The sequence below is a fragment of the Amblyomma americanum genome, chromosome 1 (genome assembly GCF_052857255.1).
Source record: "Amblyomma americanum isolate KBUSLIRL-KWMA chromosome 1, ASM5285725v1, whole genome shotgun sequence".
Classification (NCBI taxonomy): domain Eukaryota; kingdom Metazoa; phylum Arthropoda; class Arachnida; order Ixodida; family Ixodidae; genus Amblyomma; species Amblyomma americanum.
In genome coordinates this window covers 269,614,226-269,633,832 of record NC_135497.1, presented here as the reverse complement: position 1 = coordinate 269,633,832, position 19,607 = coordinate 269,614,226, and the positions used below count along the sequence as shown (strand labels likewise).

General features: G+C 48.3%; 1 protein-coding gene, 1 long non-coding RNA gene and 1 other non-coding gene across 3 annotated transcripts in view; 2 read left to right on the top strand and 1 right to left on the bottom strand.

Annotated features, from left to right (window-relative positions):
* The window catches only part of LOC144115062 (SUN domain-containing ossification factor), a 100,354-nt gene that overhangs the window by 63,022 nt on the left and 17,725 nt on the right, over positions 1-19,607 (bottom strand).
* LOC144115063 (uncharacterized) lies at positions 4,581-8,909 on the top strand. Its single transcript, XR_013311230.1, has 4 exons — positions 4,581-4,698; positions 5,838-5,895; positions 6,777-6,927; positions 8,784-8,909. It is a non-coding gene; the product is annotated as an uncharacterized LOC144115063 (long non-coding RNA).
* Positions 16,277-16,349, top strand: TRNAR-CCG (transfer RNA arginine (anticodon CCG)). Its single transcript has one exon. It is a non-coding gene; the product is annotated as a tRNA-Arg (tRNA).

The window sequence follows — 19,607 nt, the reverse complement described above, 5'->3', positions numbered from 1 at the left end:
GCGCTGCGAGACTGCTCAGGGTCCCGTGGCTGCTGATTACGATTTCTGCTGCTAGTTTAGCAAACAGTCCCTCTATTCGCTAAATGAATGCTTCCAGACAATTGTACAGGGTTCAGAATTAGCCGCACGGGTATAACTCCTCCAGGAATGCGCCCATGACGACGACTGCACCTCGGCGCTACTTTTGTTTACATATCTGCATCTGCAGTATGCAGGCAGCAATAGCGCGTTAGTTCGGCATGAATTTCAAGCTGCATTCCACTTAGGTTAAGCACGCTCATCTCTTTTGCGCCGGTTGCGGGTTTACTTATTTGCGCAGTGCAATAACTTTGCAAGAATCGCCGAAGAATACGAGCGCCAGTTTGGGGAATGCTTCATAGCCAGGTTGTTGACAACGCGTAGGACCGGCGTTTCTGACTCGTTGTAACTGCTTTTTTTTGCTTTTTTTATGTGTCCAGTACTTGAATTTAAATTGGTTTATCTAGAGGTATGTTCGGCACCCATTTGAGATAACAAAAATAAGCCGCGGTTTAACTACTGCTGAACCTGGCTAGAGAGCGAAAGCTGTGGTGTACCGGGCTAGTAGACGCGGCTTGGCCCCTGTAACGTTGAGTGCGTTCCGCACCCTGGATAGGCAGCGCGCCCACCCTGCCACCCCTGGCAGGTGGCAGTTTAATGGTTGATCGCGAGAGGTTTCTCACCCAATGAACGCTTCGGCCTATTGCTGTAGTGCCGCGTGTCTGCCACAACGTTGTCAGCGCTAATGCATGCAGGCCACATCTCTCCCACGTAGTACCTCAAAGCGCGGTTTAGGCGTCCATCGACCCAGGGAGCCAGTTATGCCCTCCTTTACCTCAAAATCAACGGTCTAGAACGTTGTCAACGCCAATGAACACAATGAACATCGATGGCCTATGTCTTGAATTCAATTCTCACATATCGGCTAACACCTGAACCGCGCCGTAAGGGAAGGGATAAAGGAGGGAGTGAAAGAAGAAAGAGGTGCCGTAGTGGAGGGCGCCGGAATACTTTCGACCACCTGGGGATCTTTAACATGCACCGACATCGTGCACTGACGATGTCAGTGCACGTGGCTCGGCTGTGGCTCGGCGACGTCACGTGGTTCTCCTCGGCTCAAGGCCACAAGAAACCCACGCCGAACAGGCTGCGGAAGGAAGCAGCAAAGCTTTCGCTTCTGCAATTCTTACTTTTGATTTAAAGATTAGGGCCCGCCCAGATGGGCAGGCCCCTCCAAAAATTGTCCCACGGAAATGTTGAGATGATGAAACGATGAATATGATGACTGGTGCCCGGTGTGCGTGGGATAGACGAGACGCCTCGAGCGTTGGTTGTATATCACTGGCCAGCGGATGTCACCCGAGCCAACACCACTAAAAGAACGAGTGGCACAGCTTTTTTCTGCTCATATCTTCGCTTTTGCGGTTTCAATATGGGATATTGTAATCCAGCAACGGAACAAGCAGACGCACGCAGCTACAGCTATTATTCAAGTGTGCTGAAATTCTGTCTACAATTCAAGTGTGCCACGTATTTACTTATTTATTTCTGGAGCTTCCTGTCACCAGTATAATAATAACTGGTTTTGGGGGAAAGGAAACGGCGCAGTATCTGTCTGATATCGGTGGACACCTGAACCGCGCCGTAAGGGAAGCGATAAAAGAGGGAGTGAAAGAAAAAGGAAGGAAGAGGTGCCGTAGTGGAGGGCGCCGGAATAATTTCGACCACCTGGGGATCTTTAACGTGCACTGACATCGCACAGCACACGGGCGCCTTAGCGTTTTGCCTCCATGAAAACAGCACTGACAGGCGTCATTTCTCATGGTTTGACCTCTACCTACATTCAAGGTGAAACTTGTGGCCACACTGACCTCTAGACACATTCAAGGTCAAACTTTCGGCCCCGCCGACTGCTCGAAAAGCTGGCGTAGTGAAGGTTTTCTTTTCAAAACCTTCCAAACCTGTCGGGTTGGCTCTGGAGGGTGTGCAACCCGCCCATATACCGTCGCGACAAATTATTCATTGCGGCCGGCATCGGCAGCCACCAACGTTTACCGCACTCTGCAGGCATTAACCCCCCCCCCCCCCCCCCCCGCCACTCACACATGAACAACGAGCACTCTGGAGGCAGAAGAGGCAGCCATCTCTCTCGCAATACTCTCCATTAAGGAGCAAGAAGCAAACCTACATCATCACCAGCTCCCAAGCTGCCTGCCGCAATTACGGCAGGTGCAGAATATGCGCCCGCGCACATCACATCCTGAAAAGCAGAGCACACCAACCAGGAGACGTTGTTATTGCCACACCTGGTCACCACTATCTCCGAAGAAAACCAGCGCGCGCGCTATCGCCCGAGCTTATTATAACAGAGTCCCGCGCGCATTACTGAACACCATCGGCTCAACCGACACACGTACCCATCGCCGCATTTTGCCGCATTTCGCTGAGTGACGTTGAGCTGGCGCACTGTTTTGACACGCTGCGCTACGTTCGCTAGCATGACAAAGCGATCGACGGGGCTAGCAAGACGGCCTAGGCCATTGATGAATTGGACAAAGGGCCGCACCTGCACCATTCAATCGCAGTCATGGGTCGTATATGCGTTCCAGCACTTCGGATCTCTTTTTGTATTCTTTCATGTCTAGTTCCGTGTGCATGTTTTTTGGGAATGAGGGATCCTAATGCGGCTCCTGTTCTCCTTGTTAATTCCTTCCTTTTCTTCTATAATTGATTATTGGTTGTTAGGGAAAGGAAATGGCGCAGTATCTGCCTCACATCTCGGTGGACACCTGAGCCGCGCCGTAAAGGAAGGGATAAGAGAGGGAGTGAAAGAAGAAAGGAAGAAAGAGGTGCCGTAGTGGAGGGCGCCGGAATAATTTCGACCACATGGGGATCTTTAACGTGCACTGACGTCGCACAGTACACGGGCGCCTTTTGAGTTTCGCCTCCATCGAAACGCTGCCGCCGCGGTCGGATTCGAACTCGGGTACTCCGGATCAGAAGCCGAGCGCCCTAACCACTGAGCCACCTATAGCTTCAGCGCCGCGTTTCTGCCACAACGTTGTCAATGCCAACGCATGCAGCGCACTTGTTGTTGCGACTGCAAGAGTGAAAAGGAAAGCGCACGGGCCTGCCCACTGGCTCTCCAGCGCACATCTGTCCCTACCGCCCCGTAGCTTAAAGCGCGACTGAGGTGTCCACTGTCCCATGGAGCGTTATGCGCCATTCCTTTGCTAACATGGACACCTGGTCACGAAGGACTAGCTGGCAATGAGGTAGCCAACGATCTAGCCCGAGATTTACCCAACCAGGCGGATCCTCATCCCTACCCCACGCCCATGCCTATAGCACCTATGGTGACAGATTAGAACATATTAGGCTGGAGAGCAGAAAATATCCACCCCCTAACAAAAAACTCGACTCCTCCGAAGCCATAGACTGGAGGAAAATTCAGACCAACGCTTTCCCTATGTTCATCCTACGCAAGATTAGCCCCACTCAATATCAGAATACATGCCCTTGGTGTGGAGCTTGCCCTACGCTCTACCACATATCGTGGGAATGCACAGCGAAACCAAAACACTTAACTGCGCTCAACCCGACATATGAGCAATGGGAGGTGGCTCTGACCAGCGAGGCCCTGGATCAGCACCTAAAGTTGTTTCAGCAAGTCCGCCAGTCAGCGAAAACCAGTGGCGCCTTGGACTAGGGGTGCCACTTAAGTCGCTCGAGCAACCTTCCCGAATTACAATAAAAGTTTTATCTCTCTCTCTCTCTCTTTGCTTTGCTTTCGAAGTGCGCACTCTATCGGTTTCGGCACAGCTGTGGCTCGGCGACGTCACGTGGTTCTCCTCGGCTCAAGGCCACAAGAAACCCACGCCGAACAGGCTGCGGAAGGAAGCAGCAAAGCTTTCGCTTCTGCAATTCTTACTTTTGATTTAAAGATTAGGGCCCGCCCAGATGGGCAGGCCCCTCCAAAAATTGTCCCACGAATATGTTGAGATGATGAAACGATGAATAGGATGACTGGTGCCCGGTGTGCGTGGGATAGACGAGACGCCTCGAGCGTTGGTTGTATATCACTGGCCAGCGGATGTCACCCGAGCCAACACCACTAAAAGAACCAGTGGCACAGCTTTTTTCTGCTCACATCTTCGCTTTTGCGGCTTCAATATGGGATATTGTAATCCAGCAACGGAACAAGCAGACGCACGCAGCTACAGCTATTATTCAAGTGTGCTGAAATTCTGTCTACAATTCAAGTGTGCCACGTATTTACTTACACTGTAAAAACAAACCGTCATTTTGACGGCCACTTTTTTATCTATTTTGACGAGCCGCCGGCGTCAAACGGGAAAGACGGAGACTTCGCCGTGAACGAGCGGGCGAGGAGAAAGAGACGGAGAGCGCAACACAAAACGAGAAACTCTATTGGCTGGCGCGTAGGGGTACGTCATGTGAGACGTCGCTCAACGCGCGCTTCCGGCCCCCGCTGTCAAGGAAGGAGTCCGGTTGTCGTGGTTCCCTCTCGCTTTTCTTTGTGCGCGCTGCTTCTGCCCGGGTGTGCGTTCTGAATTTTTGCGCCATTTTGCCTTTTTGTGTGCGACGCGTTGGAAGGCCGCGAAGACGCAATCAAGGAACGTATGGGCTGCAGCCGAAAATCAACTGCAGCGGGTAGAGGTAAGTGTTCTGCTTATATGCTTCGTTCGTGCAGTACGCGTTCTGTGAGGCACATAGCTACGAGGAGCACGCTAGTTCTCACGCGTAATGTATACACGCACCGATGGCCGTGGGCCCGAGATTGCCGTTCGGAGACGTGCTTCTACGTAAAGCGTGAATCGCGGCCTCATGGTTCAGCCACGTGCAGCGATTTTCAGGGGCTGCGTGCGCCCACGTGTAAAAAAAAACTTCCTGTGAGGAACACTGAAGCGTACGAAGAGCATTGGCGCACGTTAATTGAAGAAAGTCGAAGAAAGTCTTTTATAGTATCTCTATCATGCGGGCACATACAATCGCGATCGAGCCTGACTTTCGGTTACGATTACTGCTACGCGGGCCAAGGATCGAAATCGAGTTGGTCGAGCTCTAGCGCGCCATGCGCCTCTGTTTAAATGCAGAACACCTTATGAATGGGCTTAATGGGCAGTAAAAATAGTCGTAAAAACCATTTTTTACATTTTCAGTTGTAATTCAGGCCAAGACATGTGCTATGACTACCATGCTGGCCATCTGCAGCTCCCTTGAATTCATGGTGTCGGCACTACTGTCGTAGGTTCGTAAAAGTATTCGTCAATAAAAAGCAGACTACTTTTCGTGCACTGATCAGCTTTTTTCTGTTTTATTTCTTACGCTCTCTCTTTTTTGTTGTTCCTCGCTTCCTGGCACACCGAGCCCCATACGTCGGTGTCCGGTGGCGATGGGGCAGCTCAGTGTTTAGTTCGTGTACTGATAGTGTGCAGTTTCATTCTTGTATAGCATTAAGATATGGGCCTAATTATTTCAGCAATAGTTATTTCCAAATAAATTCTATTCATTTCTATAGCTTATTGCCTATAAGCCTCAAACAAGGGCCAAAAATTTCTTTCGACTGGCGTATCCATTAGCTGGGACTTATTGAATCAAGTAAATTTGTAGTCTTGTAATTTTATACCGCATTTTCATCCATTTCTGCTGAAATGATACTGTACCCGAGGTGTAGAAAGTGCCTTGATGACAGCAGGATCGTTGGAAGTATGGTTATGATTTATTATTGAGATGCATGTATCTGATCACTGATGTTTTCTCTGGAGTCTAATAACATGTGGCTTGTGAATTCCCAGCATGCAGCTGAAGGGGGGCTGGAAGGACTGCCAACAACTCCGCACCTTGCTGTGATTGGTATGTATTTGTCATTTATAGAACTTTGGCTCAAAACATGGCTTGTACAGTGTATTTTATTATTCTACGATGTAACCTTATTTTGTGTAACTTCACTCTACTTAGTAGGACATATTCAAAACTTAGGAATGAGGCTAGCCCTGGATGAAAGGCTTAATTGCTGCTTCATCTTATGTATGTACAGTTTGTTTAATAATTAAACATGATAACAATGTGCAAGTTTGGCCAGTAGTTTTCCATTCTTATTAGAGTGTACAAAAAATTTGGAACTCAGTAGCAGTACTGTTGATAAGTGGGGAGGGTGGGGCAATCTCCGCACTATAAGGTGATATGCCAGAGTTCATCGAGACTAATGTGCGGCCTTTTGACTTGCCAAAAGCATGACGTTCTGCTAGAAAGCATGAACGAAGCTGAGCTTGGCTTTTCTCATCAATGTCATGGCAGGCTAGGTACAAAATGGAGGGCCTTTGAAAAGTTGCCTCGGTGCTTGCCCAAGTTTCGTTACCTCATCACTATTCCCCATTATTTAAAAAAAACGAAGTATTCTGTCGACAAAGTTAATTCTTTTTTGTCGTGCAATATTTGTAAAGCTTTTTCCATAAACAAGTTCTATGTAGTATGTTTACATGAAGCAAGCATCTTCAACAGATATAATTAGTGGCGTGTAAAGCACTGATAAGGGAGGGCACGTTGGTTGCATGTGTCTGTCTACTGCCAGGGTACCATAAGGCCCAGCAACAAGACCCAGTATGGCTTTTTACGAGTACATTTGAATTCGGCTTCTCTCAGTGTACACATCGAAGGCCATAGGGTTACTCGAATTATTAGATCACCCCTTTAGTGGGTAGCGTTTGCGTGTGACTAATTTTTTTTCCTTGCAGGATCAAGCATGGGGGACATAAAGAAGATCATCGTTGCAGTGGATTCTACAAGAAGTCTTGAGAAGGCCATGGGCCTCCTCCTTGGTGCCTTCTTTGTGTTCAACGTTGCGTACCCTCCCGACTGCCCCCTCACCATGGAGCTTTTGCAGAGGTAAATGAGTGAATGTGGATGATGCGTTTGATAAGCAATCGGAATCCGAGGCAATAGTGTGAGCAGCAGGCTTCTTTTTCCTGAGGAAAGGCACTCGCCCTCCTTAGCCAGTGCCTGCAAATGATCAGTTCTGCCCTGTTCCCCTGAAATTCTGATGTCGTCACATACATTCCTCTCGTGCATTTCTTCGTTCTCTGGCACAGCACCGTGTTGCTTTTTTGGCACACCTGTATGGTGATTTGCCAGTCACAGGCGTCTTTAGAAAGTAGAATGGTAAGATTATTGACATAGTGCTGCTTGCCAGCAGTACATGCTAACAAGCCTTGCACATTGGCTAGCTCTGGCAATTGCGAGATGAAGGCCGGACTTTTAATTTTAAATTGCACCCAGTTCTGGTATTCTGACACTTGCAGAATTGCGGATTTGATCATTGTCATGTGATGAATGCACAAGCCTGGCAGTTTGCATTGCCTAAACTTGGTCACGTGTCCTGTGAGTGCATCTAGATAACACTTTTCAGTGTTTTGCTTATTTTTTTGGTTGGCTACTGCAAGAAAGGGGCTAGAACGAAGAACCAGATATGACGGGCGACTGTCAATTATTGCTAAATGTAATGTGTGCAGCACTTTTATAAGTACCGACGTCAGGAAAAATAGGAGCGAGGATTAAGTGTAAATGCAGTTATTTTAAGTCGCTCTACTATGTATCGTGTCCACTGGCTAATGTCCTAGTGCAACATTACAGTGTGTCTGACTATGGGTTGCGTCCACACATGTGGCAAGTTGCCGGATGCCTCTCTGCACTTTTACAGGCCTCAGGTTCCCTTGTTACCATTGATGCTGTGCTCGCTGTAGCCTGTGTACAATCAGCCCCGAGGAAGTAGAGCTCTCTACCTCACCTTCTGGGCACTCAACAAACCTTTTGCAATGATGAATGTCAGATTTCATTTTGCATTGAAACGGGAGACGTGACACATAGGCAGGACAGCTTCACAGGTACTGTCACAACCATTACATGGCACTTTCCCCTTTCACCTGGTGATCTTTTAGGGGCTGGCAGGGTTATTAGCCCCTTTCAAAAAAAATTATGCTGTGATCCCATATTTGTCCAGAATTGCTCAGTACTTGAAATGGACAGGTGAAAGAGCCATCGTGAAGTCTGCTATGTTGGCACCTGAGAAGTTGGCCGCCCTTTGTGTCAACAGTTGCAGTGTAAAAGAAAAAAAATTAAGACATTCATCATCGTGACAGGTTTGTTGATTGCTCAGAAGATTTCAGGTGTGAAATTCCGCTTATTTGTGGCCAAGGGCACAGAAATTAGAATGAGCATTGTGCAAATGGTAAGATGATGAGGCATGATAATGAGGTTTTTAAATGTATGCATGGTTGCCACATGTGCAATTGCAGCCTATACCTGGACATCAGGGTGTTACATCAATACTGACCTATGTTTGCGGCTGATAGCTGAAAACACTGAAATGCAGCAAAATGCTCTTGCATAGTTATGGTTTCTAGACTCTGTGTATGGTTCCTGTACATGATGAGCACCTATTGTTACTAGAAATACTATACGGTGTGTATGTGCAATTGTGGGCTGTTTTTACGAGTTATAATAATGGTTACATTTAGGTACATCATCTATTGTTAGTGCATGTATATGTAGCTATTTAAGCGCACTACTAGTGTGCTCACATTTGTTGCTACCTGATTTTAATCTCGTCTTTCAATTTCGTAATACTGTGTGTTGCAGAAGGTAGTGCAGTTCACACATTCATGGCATTTCACGCGTGTAGGCAGAGTATGTGATTGGCACAGTTTATGGAGCATGGATTTATTCTATCCTCGTTTTGTTTCCAGGTACCTTGGGCAGAGCAACCCAACGAAAGGGCGCGGCAAAGGCAGGGCCTGCGGAATCGCACCAAAGTTGCTGAGCCTGCTGAATGCACTTTAATTTATGAATAAATGTGCAAGTAGAAATGTAAATTTGTTTTTGTTGCATGGTTTATGAGGTACTGCCCACTGCAAGTGACTTTCATGTGGTCAGGTTCACCACACTATATATTGACACAGAATTATGTTGAGACTTGTCGTGTTGGGCCATCATACTGACAACACAGTTGCATTTCATGTTGACAAGCCAAATTTTGGAATGGTTAAAAGCATAGTCATTTCGAAATTACAGCCTGCTATTACCTTGATGGCCAAATGCTGTACTGACAGTTATAGATAATTTCAAATTTGCAAAAAGTCTTGAAGTCATAAAAACAGTTTTAAAATTGACAGCTTGCCATCGCAGACAATCAGTGGTATAATTACAGTTTGGCTATATTTTCAAATCGATAAAAATGACCTCGAAGTCAGGAAAAAACTCATTTAGAAATGACATCTTGCTGTAACTGCTACGGTCAAATGCTATCAAATTGACAGTTTGACTGTATTTCACATTGACAAGAAAAACATCAAAATGATGGAAAAACTGTCATTTAGAAATGATGTTCTGCTGTCACTTTGATGGTCAAATGTCATCAAATTGACGGTTCAGTTGTATTTCAGATTGACAAGAAAGACGTCAAAATGATGGAAAAACTGTCATTTAGAAATGATGTTCTGCCGTCATTTTGATGGTCAAATGTAATCAAATTGACGGTTCAGTTGTATTTCAGATTGACAAGAAAAACATCAAAATGATGAAAAAGCACCGTCATTTTAAAATGATGGGGTGCCATCATTTTAACGGTCAAATGCTTGGAAATAGAGCTGCCAAGGTATTTCCCGTCATTTTGACGGATTTTTTTTTACAGTGATATTTATTACTTCTGGAGCTTCCTGTCACCAGTATAATAATAATAATAACTGGTTTTTGGGGAAAGGAAACGGCGCAGTATCTGTCTGATATCGGTGGACACCTGAACCGCGCCGTAAGGGAAGCGATAAAAGAGGGAGTGAAAGAAAAAAGGAAGGAAGATGTGCCGTAGTGGAGGGCGCCGGAATAATTTCGACCACCTGGGGATCTTTAACGTGCACTGACATCGCACAGCACACGAGCGCCTTAGCGTTTTGCCTCCATGAAAACAGCACTGACAGGGTCGGGTTCGAACCCGGGAACTCCGGATAAGTAGCCGAGCGCTCTAACCACTGAGCCACCGCGGCGGGTACTGTAACCAGTATCAAATTCATTTTTAAGCTAGAAAAGGCTAATTCGCTCATTACTCGGCGTGTGCACCTACAATGCGCCTGGAAGATCTCCAGGTGGTCGAAATTATTCCTGAGCCCTCCACTACGGCACCTCTTCATTTCTTCTCTCAGTCCCTTCTTTATCCCTTCACCTTATGGAGCCGCCGCGGTGGCTGAGGTTATGGCGCTCGGCTGCTGGCCCGAAAGACGCGGGTTCGATCCCGGCCGCGGCGGTCGAATTTCGATGGAGGCGAAATCTTAGAGGCCCGTGTGCTGTGCGAGGTCAGTGCACGTTAAAGAACCCCAGGTGGTCGAAATTTTCGGAGCCCTTCACTACGGCGTCTCTCATAGCCTGAGTCGCTTTGGGACGTTAAACGCGCATAAAACAAACCAAACCTTCCCTTATAGCGCGCCGCGCGGTTCAGGTGTCCGCCGATATGTGACAGAGATGCTGCGCCATTTCCATTCTCGAACAACCAATTTTCAATTTTCAGTTTCCTACAAGGTATTTGGCTGCTGACGCCGATGACGCGGAATAAAATCCCGGCCAAGGCTGCCGTGTTTCGATAGCGTTTTAAACGCAAATGCTTTCTTCTCTACTTTCACTCCCTCCTTTATCGCTTCCTTTACGGCGCGGTTAGAGTGTCCACCGAGATATGCGAGACAATTACTGCTGCTGCTAGTGGCTATTTATTAATAACATCACAACGGAAGGAAAAGATGTTGCTAGCCGCGGCATCTGCCATCGAAACCTGAAGCCCCTGAGGTGCGGCTAGCGGGAATAAAAGGACAGGGAGAGGGAAAGAAATGGGGTAGAGATATTAAGAAAGGTTAGGGCGGACACCGGAACAGCGCCGTAAGGAAAGGGAGAAAGGGGGGTAGTGGTTTTTATTAAAATAATAGTAAAAAGGAAGGAAAAGATTTTTTTCTAGCCCCGGCCTCTGCCATCGATACTGAAACACCTGAGCTGGGGCAGCGGAAATAAAGGATAGCAGGCAGTATGGAGAAATGAAATGAAAGAGGTAACGGGACAGGAAGAGAGGATAGGGGGAGAGGTAATATGTACAAACTATTTACACAATAAGAAATGTGTCCAGGTTGTGCGCTTGATTAGTTCATTTTAGAGGAATTAAATCACACACGCGCACAGCACTGTGTTGGCTACAACTGGAGTGGGTCGTCCAGTTATTAATCGTTCAGGCAGAACTCGCGGAGCGATCGGGGGGGGGGGGGGGGGCTGAGAGAAGAAAGGAACAAAGAGGTGCCGTAGTGGAGGGCTCCGGAAAAATGGCAGTGGCTTAGCTCGGCTATGCCAGGATATATGTAGCGAAAGCAAGTGTGAAACTGCCCGGTTGGCCTTGTTCACATATTCCACAACGTATGAAGTTCAGGCATAATTGGTTTTGGGGGGAAAGGAAATGGCGCAGTATCTGTCTCATATATCGTTGGACACCTGAACCGCGCCGTAAGGGAAGGGTAAAGGAGGGAGTGAAAGAAGAAAGGAAGAAAGGTGCCGTAGTGGAGGGCTCCGGAATAATTTCGACCACCTGGGGATCTTTAACGTGCACTGACATCGCACAGCACACGGGCGCCTTAGCGTTTTTCCTCCATAAAAACGCAGCCGCCGCGGTCGGGTTCGAACCCGGGTCATGTTTGATTTCAGCACCGAGGCTATCCAAGGATTGAAGGGGTCGCGTCATTTTTACGCCTATTCTCTAGGCTAACGGAACGTTGTTCTTGATACCGCCGCTGAAGTCTCTTGGTCGCATTCCATCGCTCATCACAGGCCGTCTTCAGTGAAGCAGGACTCAGGTCTCTCCTCCGGCTGCTGTCGCTGCTGCTAGGGTCGACACACCGGACGTTAAACGTGCGTCTCGCGGTGGCATATTCACGGCGGCGCTGGGCCAGTCGTTCGGCGCGCTTTTCGTCTGTTAAATTTCCTGGGCGATTCGTTTCCTCTTCATCTCGTTCCGCTGTCGATTCCAGGCCTCCTCCAGCTTATCAGAATTGTCGCCGTCCATACTGTCGCCTCAACTGTGGTTGCGGCGCACGCCAGCTCTCCTTTTCAATCCTGTGACATCTTATCACACATGCGACGCAGCTGTCGAAGCGAGCGGAGGCGAGCGCAACGACTAGGAACACGGTGCCACGTCCTACCGAACGGCGGCGGGCGGCGCGGTGTGACGTCATGCGAGATGGCGCGGCGAGGCGCGCGTTGTGACGTCATGTGCCCTGATGGAGTACCGCCATGGCGAAATCGCGAGTTTGCGGCCAATGAAACTTTCGCTTTAAAATGGCTTAATTTGTTGCCCTCAAGCGACGCCGACGACTGTAGCTGCCGACGCGGGCGCATGCGGCATTGACCGACAGATTGCTTCACACCGCCTAGCAGCGGCGCTTCCCGCTAGATGTATTTGCGTCCTAAGATGTAAACAATCCTCGATTTCAGGTCACTGTTGTCAAAACTACGCTAGATGATTATATGTATCCGCTAAAACTTTTCAACTCGCTCTCCACAATCGCAGACATTGCACATATGAAACCGGCGGACTCGCTAGGCCTATTCGTATTGCAGGTGAGTCGAAGGGTGAATATACGAAATGTAGTCGCTCGTTTCGCATATTCGTATTGCGGAGAAGGTGCAAACAAGAGAGTCATCGTGTCATCGATGTGAAGGTTTCGCTCGGCCGTCGATATGTGGTGTCGGCTGGTGCGTCAGCAACGGCATATAAGCCGATCAGCACACCAACCGCTGAGTCGCCGAAGCAGCGCCTCGCCGATGTCGCGCGTCGCCGTTCATAGTATACGTCACGTTACTGTGTTGTGATGTCACTGCTATTCACTAATATCGTTCCCAGGGCTCTACGTCACTACCTATAGCGCTAGCGATAGGCCTCCATCGTGAGAAAGAGCACTTAGGGACTCTTTGGAGCTCAATTAAAATATATTTTAAGCGCTTGTTGCGTCCAATACTTCGCCGTGGTGACCTTACATACAGAGGAAGCCCATAACAAGCTTACTATTGCCTGAAAATTTGATGTCCCAACCCCTGTAAGCTTTCTTGACAACAGCTAGGCTCTCCGGCGTTTTAGGTTTCAGACAGCGGGGACGTGAACATCAACTACCCAGAGATCGATGGCGGATTGGTGCCGTAAGTAGGATCGCAATGAATGGTGGGCTAGGTGTCTTGCTTACAGAAGCAAACAAGCATCCAGCAGTCTGCCGTCCAGAACCATTGCCTTTCTTGACCAAGGACGAATTTCGGGTGGAAATGAAAAGACGAGCTCAACCACCCCGCTTCAGTGGGTATCTCAAAATCACCTATAACCAACCATCCACGGCCAGCGTACAGAGGTGTACGAAGACCGCGTGGCCGGATCTAAAGAGATACTGGACGAGGCGTGACGCTTCGTACGCGAGGCGACCATGGCGCGAAGCTATTAGGCCGCCACGAGCATTCTGTCACTGTGCCCAAGGGTGTACAGGAATATTTGAAAGAGCGCAAAGGACGGGGAAGCGAGACAGACACCACACCAGCGCCTGTATCCATCACTCCTTCGCACTGTTTCTACTATAATTACCCAGACCTCATCTCCTGCGACCTCGAGCCATACTGAACTGAAACTGAACCGATGGCTACGACGGCCTCTACCTCGCCTATGCCATTCTCTGAAGGCGCCCGGCGATACACCTGACGCGCTTTAAGTTGAGAGACAGGCCTCTCTTCGGTGTTGTTCACTCCTGAGTGGTGCTGCCTATCGCGGTCCATTTTACGCAAGCAACGCAGGTACCGGCTGATGGCGTACGAATGCACGAACAGAGTCAGCGGTGACCCCAAAAGCACAGATAAGGAACACGACAGGGCACGACAGTGGACGGAGAATACTTGGAAAAATGGAAGCATAAAAAAACATTACGCAACGGCTTGGCACAAGTGTACAAAGCATCGCGGTCGAAACTCGACGATCTCCGAATCGCCGGAAAAATCCGACACCTTCATCAGAAAGACTGAGAAGTTTCGATGACGCACATGTCCCCTATTTGCGTTTTGTTATTTCCCTTCCAAAAATCACAGTTGTGCTAAAGAGTGGCGGATCCGCCGTTGTGGCGCAGCGGTTAAGGCGCTCGGCTACTGAGCCGCAGTTCCCGGGTTCAAATCCGGCTGCGGCGGCCGCGTTTCGATGCAGGCGAAACGCAAAGGCGCCCGTGTGTTGTGTGATGTCAGTGCAGGCTGAAGATCCCAAGGAGGTCGAAATTATTCCGGAGCCCTCCACTACGGCACCCTCCCCTTTCTCTCTTCTTTCACTCCCACCTTCCTCCCTTCCCTTACGGCGCGGTTCGAGTTTCCACCGAGATGCGAGACAATCACTGCGCCATTTCCTCAATAATAATAACAATAATAATAATTGGTTTTGGGGGAACGGAAATGGCGCAGTATCTGTCTCATATTTCTTTCGACACCTGAACCGCGCCGTAAGGGAAGGGATAAAGGAGGGAGTGAAAGAAGAAAGATGTGCCGTAGTGGAGGGCTCCGGAGGTTGAGGTGTTGAATGCTACAGGTGGGGTTAGCCTTGCTTTGTCTGCCGGCAATTGCTCCACCGCAGCGTCCCTTCGATATTAACAATGCCGCTCTACCCCGCTAAGCGCACAGTCTCTTATAATAGCACACATTCTCTCCCGCAGTCAACATCTATGCACACAATCAATCCACACAGTTCACATCACAGTCCACTCCAGAAGTCACCATCTATGCACATATTCAGTCACAGTAGAACATAGGCCATTGTAGTGCCACACTCCATACACACATTTACTCACAGTATAAAGTAGTCCACTCCGGAAGACACCATCTACGCACACATTCAATCACAGTAGGCATGGAGGGCTCCGGAATAATTTCGACCACCTGGGGACCTTTGACGTGCACCGACATCGTACAGTACACGGGCGGCATAGCGCTTTGCCTCCATAAAAACGCAGCCGCCGCGGTCGGGCTCGAACCCGGGAACTCCGGTCAGTAGCCGAGCGCCCTAAGGTGACGGTTTGCCTAAAAAATCAATTTTCAATTTTCGACTTGAAAATTGATTTTTGAGGAAAGGAAAACAGAGCCCTTTCTCTCTTTCACTCCCACCTTCCTCCCTTCTCTTACGGCGCGGTTCGGGTGTCCACCGAGATGCGAGACTATCACTGCGCCACTCCCTTTCCTCAAAAATCAATTTTCAATTTTTAACTTGCCCGCCGCGGTGGCTCAGTGGTTAGAGCGCTCGGCTACTGATCCGGTGTACCCGGGTTCAAACCCGACCTCGGCGGCCGCGCCCTAATGGAGGCAAAACGCCAAGGCGCCCGTGTGCTGTGCGATGTCAGTGCATGTTAAAGATCCCCAGGTGGTCGAAATTATTCCGGAGCCCTCCACTACGGCACCTTCTTCTTCCTTTCTTCTTTCACTCCCTCCTTTATCCCTTCCCTTACGGCGCGGTTCAGGTGTCCGCCAATATATGAGACAGACACTGCGCCATTTCCTTTCCTCGAAGACCAATTAATTATTATTATATTAACTAAAACAGTGGAGTGCACCCGCGCTGCCTGCAGTGCGACTGCGCCGTCAGACGTGACAGGAACGCTCGGTGCTCTCGTGAGCGGACATTAATTAGTGCTTCGGCTGGCGTGGCCAATCTACACGTTGCTGCAGCACAGCGGAATATGGCACGGTAAGTGGGGTTTGAGCTCCAAAGCTGCGCATGGCCTATGAGAAACGCCGTACTGATGGGCTCCGGAGTAACAGCACACAGGCGGCTTTTCCGCTTCGCTTCCATCGAAATGCGGCTGCTGCGGCCGGGACTCGATCCCGCGACCTTGGGATCAGCAGCCGAACGCCATCGTCACTAAGCCATCTGAGTGAGTACGGACAACTGAACGTTTCAAACAGCCTGCACTGCGCACGCAAGGAATAGCGACACAAGGTCTGTCGTACACTCATTTATATGGCATAAACTGCTCCCATCCTAGTACACTTCCGTACAAGCTACTTAGTTCACACACACACAAAAAAAAAAAGTCATAACCTGCACAACCATGTCCTTCAAAAATTCATAATGTACAGTGTATTATACACACTATTATTCTTCTTTCCTTAGCAGCGGCCTTTGCCTAGTCCATTCCTAAGCCCGGAAGCGCGCGCTCCTGTGGCCTAATGGATAAGGCGCTGGTCTCCGGAACCAGAGATTGTGGGTTCGAGTCCCACCAGGTGCACGGCAGAAGTTTTTCGTTTTTTTTTTTGGATCTAGTCACTTAATGTAAAAACTGAGCAGACTAACAGAGTCGTCTTTCCGTACTAAAAAAAACACATTCATGTCGGGGGAGTGTGCGCTGAATGGTTTCAGTCACATTCGTTCAGTGCTTACATGCCTACCGACCTACTGGAGGCTTGCTTTTTCTGCGCTGCCTATACCGACTCACGGATTAAAAAGCCTACCGACCTACTGGAGGCTTGCTTTTTCTGCGCTGCCTATACCGACTCACTGATTAAAAAGCCTATACCGACCTACTGGAGGCTTGCTTTTTCTGCGCTACCTATACTGACTCACTGATTAAAAATCCTGCCTGTTTGCGGTTCTAAGGGGCCGTAATTGTAATTCTGACGCGATAATACATAAAGCTTGGACACTAAGCGCAGTCGGCCCCCGCTGAGAGAACCATATATTAAACTCAAAACACAGCAAAGTGGGCAGGCGATGACATGACCCTTGCGAGCAAGGCGGCAAGATGGTGAGCACGGCATGCCAGGCCTCTGCACATGTGCACAGGTGCCTGGTTTCCCCTGCACAACAGAGAGTTTGTTGACTCGGCACAGCAGATATTCGGAACGATGCCAGAAAAAAGAAAAAGAAAAAGACGCGAAATTCGGACAACAGTGGCAATCCCACATGCACGCAGAACTGAGCGCCCAGCACACCATACGCATCGGTACTTCGAAAAAGATCAAAAGCCGCCGGAATACAGAAACGATGGAGATGCAACGTATCAATCCTGGAGCGCGTGAAAGACAGGTTGAACCACGCCTCATGACCCTAAATTGAGGAGCAATGGCGTCCCGAAAAAAAGAATGCGCAAGCTGTTTCAAGCGAGCCTGCCCGCAGCAGCTACATGACATCTGAGCAAAGCTTTTTGGCCCATGCTGTAAGCTGTCGGTGCGGGTGCACACTCAAGGCATACACAGCGATGTTTCCCGCACTAGACGCACTCGGCAATAGTGAACGTGCGGTGACAAGGAACGCGCAAGGCAATCAGATACATATGAACAAGAATTTCCTCGCCTCATTTATATGAGTGGCAACGCCTTCCCTTAGAAGCCGTCCCGCATGGAAAAAAAAAAACTGCACGCGGGCTCTGACCGAGCCAAATGAAGTAGTAGAGAAAATATTTCAGGAACGAGCGTCATATCCTAGCGGACGTTCTTTCTGATAATGCTAGGTCGGTATTTGCTCTAGATCTACCGGCAAACCGGGAGCGGTCCGAACAAGTGGCTTGTGTTGGAGCGAGCAACAATATCCAAGGTTGACGTTGGAGAGAAAATACCATTAACCTCCATTGAGCGAGCACTGAAAAGCCACCGCTGTCTTTGCTGGCGAGAATTCCTAGCGGACCACCTTTTCGTAAAACGCAGGCTCGAAGCAGAGCGGAGTTTCACTTTTTTTTTATCACCTTCTGAGCAAATAGAACATCACAGAATTCACTGCAATATTCGACAGAATCCTGCAAGTTCACTGCCTTCGTAACAAATTTTGATGAAATGCTGAAGCAGAGCACGAGTATACAGTAGGCTCGTTGGTTTAAGTTGCGCCACTTATTAGGATTCGGTTGGCAATGCCTTCATTATTGTGAGGTCACTTTTCTGGAAAAATGACTGCCAAAACAACTCCGGTGCCTTCCGGAAACATTATTCTAATGAATAACATAAGAGAAACGCGTGCTAGTTATAAGTGCAGATGGCATTTTTGCAACGACGAGGCACATATACACAATTAAGATACATCAACTTACAAGCGCTAAGAAGCCATACATTCTAAGGCTATACCGATTCGCTTTATCACGTTACATCACACCAACTGCATTTTAAGCGTGAAGTATGGTAGTACCGAGTGTGAAGTTATGAATCAGACCCGGCAACAGCGGATCTGACCCATGAAAGTACCAAAACGAAAATATAGTGTTGTACAACACAGAATGGAATCAGACTAACGAATTTGTTTGAGGGGAATTAATTTGTTACGAAAGCGCAAATAAGTGCAAAGCGCCGACAGAGAAGATGCAGCACATAATGGACACAGTCCTGTTCAGGGGCATTACAGATTCCACCAGCTATGATTGCCTATTTGTCGCAGTTTCGCTCACTTGCACTGACAATGCAGTCAGACGCTTCAAAATACTTCGAAGTTCCCATGGGAGCTTGAAACTGCGACAAATATAACGACAATTACAATACCATCAGTGCAGTTAAAAGCCTCAAAGCTGCTTCTTACAGGCAGCCAAATGTACATAATTTAGTACCATTTAACTTCGAAAAAAAAATGTGGCACAGATTTAGACCCTGTTCTATGCAGCTGAGCAATTTGGCTATGCTAGGCCTTAAAACTATGTTGACACCCCAAAGCTGAAGGCAGTCTTCACTAGTCCTCCTTTTATTTCAAATTAGACATCCATTGTCAGTGCTGTCATTAAATGAACCTAACGGCGTCGCTGGGGGGCAGAGGTGGGCATTTGACCTCAAAAATCTGGAACTCACCTCAACCTCAAAAAGAATTTACCGAACTCTTTCAACCGCAACCTCATCAGCTGAGGTTGAGGTCTCCTTAGACGCCCTCACCTCACTTTTGCTGAGGCCACTGCTGACCTCACTCAACCTCACCTCAACCTCAAACTGTGAGGTTGAGGTCGGCTGCTCGACCTCAGAAAACAAACGAAAAACAAAACAAAAAGTGATTAAGAAGTTTTTCAGTTAAAAACAATTCTGAGAATCCTGTGAGACAGGAAAGCCAAAATGATGATGGTATTATTTAATAAGGTGTCTGCGGACACTATTGATGTGCACGCAATAGGAGAAGCTTATTATATGGGATGAACCCTCAGTACTCAGTATATGGCCTGCGGGCAGGGGTGTCCCATACGCGGTTACCACCAGTAAGTCGGTGAGTACTTTATATGTATCAATATTTGGCAACCTGCTTTGTGTATACTTGTTCGTATTGGAAGCCTCTCGGAACCGCAATTGACAAACACAACCCTTCTACACCATCTACCAGAAACTGGGAGGAGAGGTAGGTGTTTACGATACTCTTTTCAGGTTTGACAATAGTTACCGACGTACTTTACAATGTTACGGTTATGCAGACGCAAATCAGTATATTCCAATTTTCTAGCTCTATCCGGCATTGAGAGAATGCTCTTTTCAGTCCTCTGTATGTTGCTTCGAAAACACTTAACAAGCTGCGACTGTAGTACATTGTATTT